The sequence below is a fragment of the Mastigoproctus giganteus genome, chromosome 8 (assembly GCF_048544385.1).
Source record: "Mastigoproctus giganteus isolate SK-2022 chromosome 8, ASM4854438v1, whole genome shotgun sequence".
In the NCBI taxonomy this organism is placed as follows: domain Eukaryota; kingdom Metazoa; phylum Arthropoda; class Arachnida; order Uropygi; family Thelyphonidae; genus Mastigoproctus; species Mastigoproctus giganteus.
The window spans coordinates 201,817,085-201,828,572 of NC_143582.1; the positions used below are offsets into that span (position 1 = coordinate 201,817,085).

The 11,488-nt window shown below is 40.5% G+C and overlaps 2 non-coding genes across 2 annotated transcripts; both read left to right on the top strand.

Annotated features, from left to right (window-relative positions):
• The first annotated feature begins 3,514 nt into the window (after positions 1-3,514).
• Positions 3,515-3,586, top strand: TRNAW-CCA (transfer RNA tryptophan (anticodon CCA)). Its single transcript has one exon. It is a non-coding gene; the product is annotated as a tRNA-Trp (tRNA).
• A 4,492-nt stretch (positions 3,587-8,078) lies between these two features.
• On the top strand, positions 8,079-8,150 carry TRNAW-CCA (transfer RNA tryptophan (anticodon CCA)). Its single transcript has one exon. It is a non-coding gene; the product is annotated as a tRNA-Trp (tRNA).
• Positions 8,151-11,488: the final 3,338 nt, after the last annotated feature.

Genomic DNA, 11,488 nt, shown 5'->3' on the forward strand with positions numbered 1-11,488 from the left:
CGATTATGTGGTCTACAGAGCTTGGCAACTACACACCTCAGAGGTGAACTGATTGAGGTTTATAACGCTCTGAGAGGGGTCAGTAAAATGAATGAAGGCGAAATTTTCACTGTTATAAAGAATTCCAGAATTAGGGTCCATAAACTCAATTTACAGTGGAAGAGATTTAAACTTGATTGTAGAAAGGTTTCTTTTAGCCAGGAGACGTTGATTGCTGGAACAATGGAACTGTGAGCCTCAACTACCCTTACAGGTAGTTGAGGCTCACAGTTTGAATAAATTCAAAAGTGAACTGGACCTAGGTGAAGAGGGAAGCAAATAAATTGTATTTTCCTATCTACTCGTTTTTTTTAGGCCAGTGGTGAAAAAGCCTGTGGCTTCCTTGCCCTACTCATTCAGTTATTTAGATTATTGAAATCTCTCTCTATTACGAATCATTCAATTACTGAAATCTTTCGATTACCAATCATTCAATTACACCCATCACTAGTGGAAATGGTGATAAGAAGGCAGGCAGGCACCAGTTTCGGACACTTCTCTTTTGTCTGTTATTAACGCCAGCGCGTTGTAAGAATAAAATGTAGGTCACCGAGTTCTCAAACCTTTCTGATATTCGGCAGTTTTAGGTTTCTTAATTCTGTCACAAACGACCTCTCGTTTAGGGTTGTCCAAGCAGAAGAAAGTTATGTGACAAGAATCTTGATCAGTATGTCTTTAAGCCGGACAGAGGTGACACGGTCATCTCGAAGTTCTAAGCTGTTTCGAAGCTACCTGTGACTGGTTCAGTTACTCGTGTTCTCAGCCCATGAATCTTACATGAATTCGAAAAGAAACATTTACTGAGAAAAAGATATTTATAGTTCATTAGGGTTACTGTGAAAGCACGTGATGCGCACCAAAAGGAAAAGCGATAACGCGATTAATATTGAATAGAATTACTATTTTAAGTAAGATACCTTTAATTTCAACTTTAATTAAGGTCTGTGAGTGTCCAAAGAACTCATCAGCTGAAAGCATTTGGATTTTTGAAATAAGGTGATATGTACTCAGATTTAATATACTGACCAGCCAAAAATTAGAAACCGTTATTCAATATCTAGTAGGGCCACCGATTGATCGCATTGCAGCCCGTGCACATCGTGGCATGGATTCCATTAGGTGTCTAATGGCACCTAGCTCCAGATTTCACCATTCTTCAATCAGGATATTTGCCAGCTGCTGTATTGTGTCGGTAGAGGACTGCGAAGGCGAATAGCTCTTTCCAAAGTATTCCAGACATCCTCAACTAGACTCAGATCTGAAGAATTAGGCTGCCAAGGTGGATGGTGGAAATCTTGGGCATGTTCCTGGAACCATTCTGATACAATTTTTACGCTGTGGATACTTGCGTTGTTGTCTTGAAGGAAACCATTGCAATCCGTGTGCGATGGATTCAATGAAGAATTGCAGGGTGAAGTTGGCCCGATACGACGGAATTTATTGGAGGTAACACGACCTTCTAACGGTATGAGCGTACCCAGTCCGTACCAACAGACCATGATACCACTACCGCTGCTTGAATGTTGGACACGTTCGTCCAAAAAAAGCGTCGAACGAGACTGGTCAGATCACGTGGTCTTTTTCCACTGTTCCATTCAGCCTTGGCAACACTGCTCCAGTCGAATATTTCACTTTTTTACAGAAAGAAGTTGCTTCCATGTATGCAAACGACTGCAAAATCCCAGTGATTCAACTCCAACCACACAATTCAGTTCGAAATGGATTATTTTTGTTGTTGTAGTAGGGTTTTTAGGAGCATCAGAGACTAAGGCCATATTGCTCAGTGAGTTCTATGGCCGATTTTCTGGTTGCTGGATGAAAAACTCGACTTTCCGGGAGATAAAACACGCTACTCTCCCCTGAGACCCACTAACTCAGCCCAGTTTGGAAAAGGCCCATAAAAATTCTTCTCGGCGTCGACGGAATTGAACTCAGGTCTTTTCACACCCGGTGTGGGGAGGACGGCGATTCCATCATCTGTTCGAAATGGGTCTTTCTAACCTGAATTGAATTTTTCAGTAATTTGCTGCACATTGAACCTACTCTGACATCCAATTCTCTTTAAGTTCCTGTGGTGTCGTTCTTAGAGCACCATCTTTCTGCGCATTTCTTCCTTTTAGAGCTCTCTTCTCCTTTTATCTTCCACTCACTGTTTACTTTTGAGATGGTTGTTCTCGACATTTCCTTTGTTTTCTCAGTCGTGGTTCCAACTAAACACCATTCTGAAAATCGAAAAGATCACCAGTCTTTCCCATGACCAGATGGACTGAGAAGCCCACGAAAGCGTACAGTATTCATCTGATACCATGGAACTTTTGATCATAGTATGTGAGAACTTATATACATACAGAACATTTAATAAACTGTTGACTACAATTTCAAAAGGTTTCTAATCTTTTGGCAAGTGAGTTTGAATTGTCCCCTTCCACAACAAAAGCTGTTTTATCGGTTTATATACAACCCGAATTCAGTTGAATCCCTCATATCATAAAATATGACCATTTAATCTTAAAAATGCTCGAAGTCAGTGACAGAAAAGATCGTCAAGTCCAACAACGCATTGCCGAGTGGTTAAGTAGATTTTACAGTGCCATTGACTTCGTGGATATTCTTCTAAATCATTCACGAAGTGGGCTTAAAGAATACAAGACGTGGGGAGAGGACAGCAAGGTGGGTGTCTCCGATAAGGAACTGTTGCTCGTGTCACACAAACGTGACTCGATGTTTGCGGAATCGCCTCCGTGTTTAGCTTTTCAAGGTCATCGCTTATTGAACTGAATGACGAAATGCGGTCCGTTGCCGGCTGCTTTGCCAACGTCTTGTCACGAGCATCTGGATGTCGCTCTTGTGTGGCACGTCACGAGACTGCATTGGGCGCGTGACATCGACAAAGGAGAGCTTTCCACAGTTGTTTGAGGAGGGAAAAAATAAATAAATAAAATAATAAAGCTGCATTGCGGTGTAATACGCTTTCTTTTATTAGAAGTTATTTCAGGATGTCGATATCTGATCCAATCGATTTTGTTAAATTATTTTCTGTTAAATAAAGGATTTTTAAGGAGTAATTAGTCTATAAATGTGTGAGGCTACTTTAAAATTCGTTATACGAATTTATAAATACCTGTGACGAATAAATTAAACTTATTTATCCACGCCGCAAAGTCTTATAAGCTGACAAATACGGTATATACATAATTTCATGTTAATTTTCGGAGTTACCCTGAGAGAGAGAGAAAAGGGAATCACCAAGAAAGATGATATCCAGCTCAGGAACCTGGGTGTGCCAAGCCCATTCTCACCAGATGTGAGCAGCCCCTGGGGTTATTGACGAATGGGACAAGGGGGAACAAAAATTGTGATATAAAACAGGTAGTGGGTTTATTCCAAGTTTTTAATAGGGTTGCAATAAGTCCTGCGGTCCTGTGGGTTTGGATAAAATTCTTTATCAGTTTTACTTAAGGAATATTTGCAGGTTGGGCCGGTGGCGCAATGGTAGCGCGTCTGACTCCAGATCAGAAGGTTGCGTGTTCGAATCACGTCCGGCTCAAAGAAGTTTTTTTCTGCATCCTTTTTTTTTTTTTAATCTTTTTCTTTAATGCTGCCGAATGGCGTTTGCGACTTCGTTTTGATATTGTTCTCTGTCTAGCGCTGCGTGTAGAATTTGTGCTGTTGTCATGTGAAGCCAGGTGTTGATGTTATCTAGCCATGCCATTTTCGGTCTGCCTGGGCGTTTCTTGCCTTCGATCTTTCCCTCCAGGATGAGTGGTAGTAGGTGATATTTTTGTTGGTTCCTTGCGATGTGACCTAGGTATTTGCATTTCCTGCTGATGATGGTTTTGAGCAGGTCCCGTTCCGTGTGCATGTCCTGCAGGACTTGTGCGTTGGTTATCTTGGCTGTCCACGGAATTATCAGCATTCTTCGGTAGAGCCACATTTCGAAGGCCTGGAGCTTTTTTGTAGTGGCTGATGTTAGAGTCCAGGTTTCTACACCGTAGAGCAGTATTGGCCAGATGTAGCATTTCAATGTGCGTAATTTGAGCACGATGTTCAAGCTTCTGTCGATGAGGAGGGTTCTCCATTTGGTGAATGCCTGCCTGGCTTGTTCAATTCTGCTTTTGATTTCGGCCTCATGGTTCAGCTGGTCATCAATGAGTACTCCGAGATACTTGAAGCGGTGTATTTGCTCTAATTTTTCATTGTTTAGTTTGATCGTGATTTTGCTTGCAGTCCTGCTGACCTTCATCACCTTTGTTTTCTTTTTGTTGATTCGTAGCCTCCATGCTTGGCTTTCTATGTCCACTTCGTTCAAGATGGTCTGTAAATCTTGTTCTGAATCCGCTATCAGTGCTGTGTCATCGGCATATCTTAAGTTATTGATGTAATGTCCGTTAACTTTTATGCCGATGTTCTTGTCAGCCAGTGTTTGGTCGAAGATCATTTCGGAATAGATGTTAAAAAGAATGGGAGATAATGGACAGCCTTGCTGGACGCCTTTTTTTATTGGAATTGGGTCTGTCAGATCGTTGTCATAGCGAAGCCGGGCTGTTTGATTCCAGTAGAGAGTTGTAATAAAGTTGATATCGTTGTTTTCAAGCCCAAGTTTTCTCAGTCGGTCAATTAGGCGGTCGTGGTCTACTGAATCGAAGGCTTTCTCGTAGTCAATAAAACATATATACACGTCTTTTTGATGTTGATAGCACCTTTGTAGCAATATTTGTAAACAGAAAATTGCTTCTCTGGTGCCTAGTCCCCTGCAGAATCCGAACTGTGTGTTTCCTAGTGCACTTTCGCACTTACATCTTATCCTTTGCTGAATCACCTTGAGGAAGACTTTTAGCACCTGGCTCATTAGACTGATCAGCCTGAAGTCTTCGCATTTCCGGTTGGTAGCCTTTTTTGGTAGGGCCACAAAGATGGATTGGAGCCATTCGGATGGAATGTCGTTGTTGTTGTAGATTTGATTGAACCATTTCGTTAGTTGTTGGATATTGCTGTAGTCTAGTTGTTTCAGCAGTTCCACATGAATCTGATCAGGTCCACAGGCCTTGCCTGGCTTTGTTATTCGGATGGCATGTTCCACTTCAGATGTTAATATGTGGAGATTGTCTTCCTGTGTTTGTTGTTGCGTTTCTGCCGGTTTTCTGTTGGTGCCGAACAGATTGTATATATAGCTCTTCCAGGTGTCGAGTTTGCCTTGTTTGCTTAGTATAGGTTGATTGTTGTCCGTATATAAGCTTGGGATAGGAGCCGGTTTGTAGATGTTTCCAGCTTCTTTAAGCTTCTTGTGCAGGTTATAGTTGTCATTTTTCTTGATTAGGTCTTCGATTTCTGCACACTGATCTTCCATCTATTTTTCCTTCGCCTTCCGGATTTCCTGTTTGATCTTTTGTTGTATTTCTTTGTATTTTTCCCGGTTGTTGTTGCTTTTGAATATTCTCCGTTCATCCATCAGGTCTAGTATGTGCTGGGTCATCCACCGTTGTTTCTTTTTCGACGCCTGATGTCCTAGCAGGGTTTCTGCTGTTTCATTGATGCACTGTTTGAGTGAACGCCCGAATGCTTGCACGTCTGTTGTTACTGCTTCGATCGATCGGATTGTAGTGTTGAGATGAAGCTGTACTTGTCGCCTGTTGGCGGTTTCTTCAGTTTCTCCAGGTCGATTCTTTTTGTTGTGCTTGTGCGTTTGAGTGCTCGTAATTTGAGACGTAGTGTTGCTGTTACTGGGTTATGGTCTGATGATATGTCAGCTCCGGGGTAAGTTTTTGCCTTGAGGACACTTGACTTATATCTGATGTTGATTAAGATGTAGTCAATTTGGTTCCTGACGATATTGTTGTCAGAGTCTTGTGGTGAGGTCCAGGTGTATAGTCGTCGAGGTGGTAGTTTGAACCAAGTGTTGGCAATGCTAAATTTTTCTTCCTGGCAGAACTGGACGAGTCTGTCGCCTCGTTCATTCCGTGTCCCCAAGCCATGTTCTCCGACTATGTTTTGTAGCTTTCCTTGACCGATTTTGGCATTAAAGTCACCGAGGATGACCGTCATGTCGTGCTTCTTCAGCGACTTTAAAGTGTTGCTTAGCTTGTCGTAGAACAATTCAATTTCTTGATCGTCTTTGTCCGCTGTTGGTGCGTAGACCTGGAGCACATTCAGGTTGATCTTGTTGCCTGCTAGCTGTAGTAGTGCGATTCGTTCCGATATTGGGGTGAAACTGGTGACTTTGTTGGCCAGTTGTTTGTGGACAACGAAAGCGACGCCGTACGTCTGCTTGGTGTTCTCTTCTCCTCCGGAACAGAAGACGTGGTGGTCGTTTGATATAAACTTCTTTGTTCCAGGCCATTTGGTTTCTTTTTTTTTTAATTTTAAATTTTTTTTTAATCACTCTTTTGATAATGAAAGAAGTGGATCTCATGAAGGAAGATAAGGCTCAAGCGAAATGTAAGAATAAGTATCCCGATAAAGGAAACAGAAGAGAAGAAGCAGCGGTTCATTTGCCTTTTCCAGGATCCAAAGTAACAATGAAGTTCTCGAAAGATAACCGTCTTTGATTTCTGCTTTGTGTTCTTCTGAATGTCTGCCAAGAAGTCAAGTTTCCTTTGAGGTAGATTTTAATTTTCGGGAACAGAAAAAAAGTCTCTCGGCGCCATATCTGAAGAATAAGGCGGGTGCTCAAATGTTGATCTTCGTTAAAAAATCTCATTAGCACAGAGGAATGACATGGCGCATTGTCGTGATGGAAAACCACTTATCAGACAATAAATTGGGCCGCATCTTTCGAATTTTTTGGCGAAGTCTTCCTAAAATCTCCGTGTAGAGTGTCTGATTAATAGTCTGATTTGGCGAGACAAATTAAAGTTGAACAACACAACGACAAGCCTGGAATTGATCTTCTCGACGAGACCTTCTTGCTTTCTTTAAACGGGAGAAGAGGAAGTTGCCACTGCATGCTTTGTGGATCATACTGTAAGGCGTTGGTAAGCAAAGATTCGCGTTTCAGTTTAGCCGTACCTTACATCACTCACATTTAGTAATAATTGAAATCAAGAAAACCATTTTCTTATAATTTGCATCTTTCGTTGCGTGATGAGGTGTGAACGTCCACGAGATTATCATTTTCAATAATTGTCAATAATTAAGTGTCCATAGTGCGTAACTGTGGACGTCCAAAGTACCATATCTCTAGATAAACCGAAGTTACATTTTGCACAGAGAATTTCATAGGATCCTACATGATTTCAGCCATATTGGAATCCTTCAAGAGAACGTTCGCTGGAATGCCAAGGGCTTGTCTGTTGTATTTTCGATATCAGTAGAGTCATGAGCCTTAAACTCCTTCCTTCTTTCCTCAGGAAACGTGGAGGAAGTAATTCAAGGAGCATTAGCCCGTTAAAACAGGTTTAAAATATAAAACTGAAAGGGAAGAGAACTGATGACATTTTGGAGGTCCAACAAAAGTTGAAAGAGTCGCTCACAAATAACGGAATGTTGGTTTCAAGGGAAATTGGACATCTGCATGTTCCAAAGAATCATTTATTGATACTTATTAAGAAACGATTATCATCCTTGTCAGTTTGGATGATTTTCCCCAACTCCTGGTTGACAGTATTCGATGGGATCCATGTACCACTCTTCTGCATGTCCTCCGAACTTTTTCTATTAACTTCTGTTCTCTACTCGAAGGTTGGAAATAGCTAAACTCAACGCCTAACCTCCATCTACTGTATTTCATTAATCTCCTTACCTGTAGTGTGGATTCCTTTTAAACCAGTTTGTGGTAAGTTTGGTTCATTTTGCCAAATTCCAGGATTTCCATATAGTTTTGACAATGCATTGTCAAAATTCGCAATTGTGTTTACAATGGATGGCTCCTAAGTTTCTGGAAGGTTCATGAACTATTTTAAACATAATGGGGAGGGGTTTGATGGTTCTAATTTGGCATGGTTGTTAACGATCACGTGGAGGAAATCTGTCAGGGGGGAGAAAATTTGTAATCTCCTTTTTTCTTCCTTATATTAGACTTACTTAAGAAACGGATTAAGGCAGGGCTGGTGGCGCAACGGTAGCGCGTCTGACTCCAGATCAGAAGGTTGCGTGTTCGAATCACGTCCGGCTCAAGTGTTTTTTTTTTTTTTTTTTCTTCTTTCCTTTCAATCGCATACCTAAACAAATAAAAGGGCCAACGAAAGAAAATTCAAACAATATACATCTAGATAAGATTACCTAGGACTTTTTTTAACCGCTTCTGTCTTTGCTAACGAGTTCCTTATGACAACCAATGAAAATGGAATAACTTCGAGTAAAAGAGTGCTAGAGACATTACATTTGCAGGTGACGTTCTTCATTCAGAAACCATACCTATCAGGAGTAAATTGACATAGTCCAGGGACACCTTCCAGAGTGTCTGGCTTATTGTCTATAACAATAAGCCAGACACTCTGGAAGAATTGAAATGCAACCTACCCTGCATCATTTCCGACATCGTCCCCAATAAGCTGCATGCAGTGTTTTTGAACACGCTTGATCATCTTCCATTATATGATCACGGTTTATATTTTGTAACAAATTTAATAACGTCAGAGAATAAAAATTACTTCTAAATTTAATGTCTCTAGCACTCTTTTGCTCGATTATTCGCATTTTCGTGGGTTCTAACTTATAATAACCATCCCATATTTTAAGTTGTCATTGTACATACGAGGGCTGTTTAAAAAAAGTGATGCCATATCCAGTGTTTCTCTGAAAAAGAACAATGAAAGACATATACGAGGGCTGTTTACAAAGTAATGACATTTCGGTGTTGCTATGAAAAGAACACAGAACAATAAAAGACATATACGGGGACTGTTTGCAAAGTAATGCCACTTCTGGTGTTTCTCTGAAAATAACAATTCTACTGTTGCACACAATAGTGTTAACTTTTATAAGTGTCAAAATAAAACCTATTTCACAACTTTCTTATTTGTTTAAAATATACACTGTCTTGTTTTTATGACACCAAACAACAGAATTTCTCAAAATTATGAAATAAAAAAGACATTAATTTTCTCTGCTCACTAAAAAACCCTTCCCATCATTCATCCAAGATATTTTTAGCAACACAATTTCAGTTGTCAATCAACAAAAACTGGATGTCATACTGGCCGACATTTCCCCATTAATTCGTGTTATCGACGGAAATAGGAAAAGTCATGCGCATTAGCGACCACTTGTGCTATTTCCGTCCTTTACAGGAAGTAAGCAAATGGCCCGATCAAAAGTTCAGAGTCCAACGGCCTAGTAAACACACGTGACATTTGACCGAATTAGTCCCAGTTACAACCAGTCCAGCTTAACGAATGTAAGACTGCCTGTTAAAAAGTTTAGTCGCCTCACCCGAAGATACAATAGACACCAGAACTTCGCAAATTGCGTTTTTCGTCTGTCGACGACTACAGTAGGCGGGAAACCACCGCACCCCCTTCCCTCTCGGTCGTATACTGTAATTAATAAGTGTTTTCGAGAGTCCAATAACCTCACGCGTTAAGTGAAAGCCTCACGTGGGTGGATTAAGCAAGAGTACTTCGGTTAACCGTACTGGTCGAAATAATGAGCTTCTAGTACCGTAAGCGCCGAACTGATCAATGCGCGGTATCCACGCACTTCAAGGTGAACGGCGGAATGGCGCTAGGAGAGCGGAGGTAATTAAGTTGTTCTTGCGGAACGCCATCCTTCGAATTTTAATCAGGCGAGAGGTTTCTTTCAGGATAACACATGCACTCGTAACAAAAAATGGTATTTGGCCACTTCTCTTTGATCGATAGTTTTATTACGATAATTTTTCTTCGATATTCTTTGTTGAAAGTGTGGCGCCGTCATTTTTCTTTGCCGCTTTCGCTCGACAAAGACCTCCGAACATTTCTGCTCACACTTTGTAATTGTGAAGTAAACAATGTCTAATGATTTGGTACATTCCCTACCCCTCAAAAAGATCTTACCACAATAGAACAAACTTGCCTTTGCAACGAGTTGTCTTGATATTGCACTTCTTTCGAGCAGATCGCTTCGTCAGAAGGTTAATGGCCGTTTATTTAAGTTACCACTGCAATGACAGCCTGTTTCAGGACCAGCTGGTCTCTCATTTCATAGTAGATGGTCTCCAGTGATAACACGCTGATGAAAATAGTTGAAAAAATACGTTAATGGCTGCCAAGCGTAACTTGTATCCATATAGTGTGTTATGCATGTAAATGTGTATGTTTATGGGATGGTTTGGACGTTGTGCGGGCTGAAAAACTGGGAATCACTCATGGAGAAAACCCTGCTACTTCCGCCTGAGATAAGCTAACTATAGTCTCGATTGAAGAGGACATTAGAAATTCCTCAAGTCGTCGACAGGAGTCGAGACCAGATTAAAATTTTGAAATGTGGCATCATTCAATACCGGTTCCACAGTCCTTCCCCTGAAATCGGGGGTGCTCATCGGGGGTGAGCGGTGAAAAGCGTAAAAATCTTATAAGCTCTCTTTGTTTCAAACACCTGATAAAGGTTGGGTAGGTTCACCGAAACGTAGTGTTGCTTAATATATATACACTATATTAACAAAATAATTGGGACAACATAGGGTAATTTGATATGTGCAAAGATCATTCAAATGAAAACCGCAAAATCAACACGTTATGCGATTATTATTAATCGAAGTTTGTAGGCAACACTGAGAACCCACATGGCACCATCTGCTGACGTTATTTAGAAACACTCAATTTTCAAGATGGTAGATTTTTTTTTTTTTAATGATTGCTATGGTCTGTCTTCTTGCTAAAGATTTTCGACTTTCGAGAAAGGTATAGTACGATGGATTGGATGTGGTCTCTGTCTTCTTGCCAAGGATTGCGGACTTTCGAGAAAGGTATAGTACGATAGACTCTTAGGGTCTCTGTCTTCTTGCCACGGATTGTGGACTTTCGAGAAAGATATAGTACGATGCACTCTTAGTACAGATGTTGCGCGCGTTTTCACCAGGTGACCTGGAGGAGTTTCTGAGTAGCAATCGTTCCAGAAAAAGCCCATTCACCTCCATTGCATCAGATATTTTTTTTTTCACGAATTATTTCGTTTTTGATCTCCAGTTGCATGATTTTCCTCCAAAAACTCGAATTCTTTTACCTCAGAAAACATTCACCCCGACCATGGAATGCATGTTTGAAATGGCAAGTGCTTTAGCATAATTCTAAATTAATCAACAGTATTCAAAGTTAATTTGGTGTTCTTCAGAAATCGAATCCATACAATTCAATTACAAGGATATTATGGAGTATATAAGTTGAAAAATAAAACGGATAAGTTTAAAGAAATGTTTTATGCACAAATGAAAAAAGTGAAGAAAAGTAATTTTTTTTTTTTATAATTTGGATTTTAAGTTTTAACTGTGACGTCACATTGATGTCACGAATCTTCAAGAGCTCTACCATAAATA